At 42.5% G+C, this 1,424-nt stretch overlaps 1 non-coding gene across 1 annotated transcript; it reads left to right on the forward strand.

Moving 5' to 3' along the window:
* Positions 1 to 1,072: 1,072 nt before the first annotated feature.
* Positions 1,073 to 1,180, forward strand: LOC130938385 (small nucleolar RNA R71). The gene has a single exon (XR_009069552.1). It is a non-coding gene; the product is annotated as a small nucleolar RNA R71 (small nucleolar RNA).
* Positions 1,181 to 1,424: the final 244 nt, after the last annotated feature.

Genomic DNA, 1,424 nt, shown 5'->3' on the forward strand with positions numbered 1-1,424 from the left:
CCAGTTCTTTGGTGAGCAAGGGAGATTCATCTTCCCAAGTCTCATTTCCAAATAACTTGTCATTTAGCTTCATGATTGCTCCAAGATATTTAGCAACTTGTTCTTCAGTGACATACTCATCCTCTTCAGAGGAAGAATACTCATCAGAGCTCATGAAAGGCAGAAGTAAGTCCAATGGAATCTCTATGGTCTCATTTTGAGTCTCAGATTCCCATGGTTCCTCATTGGGGAACTCAGAGGAGGTTGGTGCACGCCCATTGAGGTTTTCCTCAGTGGCGTCCACCTCCTCTCTTTCCTCTCCATATTCGGCCATGGTTATGGCTTTGCACTCTCCTTTTGGATTTTCTTCTGTATTACTTGGGAGAGTGCTAGGAGGGAGTTCAGTAACTTTCTTGCTCAGCTGACCCACTTGTCCTTCCAAATTCCTAATGGAGGACCGTGTTTCAGTCATGAAACTTTGAGTGGTTTTGATTAGATCAGAGACCATGGTTGCTAAGTCAGAGGGGTTCTGCTTAGAACTCTCTGTCTGTTGCTGAGAAGATGATGGAAAAGGCTTGTTATTGCCAAGCCTGTTTCTTCCACCATTATTATTATTGAAACCTTGTTGAGGTTTCTCTTGATTCTTCCATGAGAAATTTGGGTGATTTCTCCATGAAGAATTGTAGGTGTTTCCATAGGGTTCTCCTAGGTAATTCACCTCTTCCATTGAAGGGTTCTCAGGATCATAAGCTTCTTCCTCAGATGAAGCTTCCTTAGCACTGCCAGGCGCATTTTGAATTCCAGACAGACTTTGAGAAATCAAATTGACTTGTTGAGTCAATATCTTGTTCTGTGCCAGTATGGCATTCAGAGTATCAATCTCAAGAACTCCTTTCTTCTGACTAGTCCCATTGTTCACAGGATTCCTTTCAGAAGTGTACATGAATTGGTTATTTGCAACCATTTCAATCAACTCTTGAGCTTCTGTAGGCGTCTTCTTCAAATGAAGAGATCCTCCAGCAGAGCTATCCAAAGACATCTTGGATAGTTCAGAGAGACCATCATAGAAGATACCTATGATGCTCCATTCAGAAAGCATGTCTGAGGGACATCTTCTGATTAATTGTTTGTATCTTTCCCAAGCTTCATAGAGGGATTCTCCATCCTTCTGTCTGAAGGTTTGGACTTCCACTCTAAGCTTACTCCATTTTTGAGGTGGAAAGAACTTTGCCAAGAAGGCATTGACTAGCTTTTCCCAAGAGTCCAGGCTATCTTTAGGTTGTGAGTCCAACCATATTCTAGCTCTGTCTCTTACAGCAAAAGGGAATAGCATCAGTCTGTAGACCTCAGGGTCAACCCCATTGGTCTTGACTGTGTCACAGATTTGCAAGAACTCAGCTAAAAACTGATGAGGATCTTCCATTGGAAGTCCATGGAATTTGCAA

Source organism: Arachis stenosperma, chromosome 6, assembly GCF_014773155.1.
Source record: "Arachis stenosperma cultivar V10309 chromosome 6, arast.V10309.gnm1.PFL2, whole genome shotgun sequence".
In the NCBI taxonomy this organism is placed as follows: domain Eukaryota; kingdom Viridiplantae; phylum Streptophyta; class Magnoliopsida; order Fabales; family Fabaceae; genus Arachis; species Arachis stenosperma.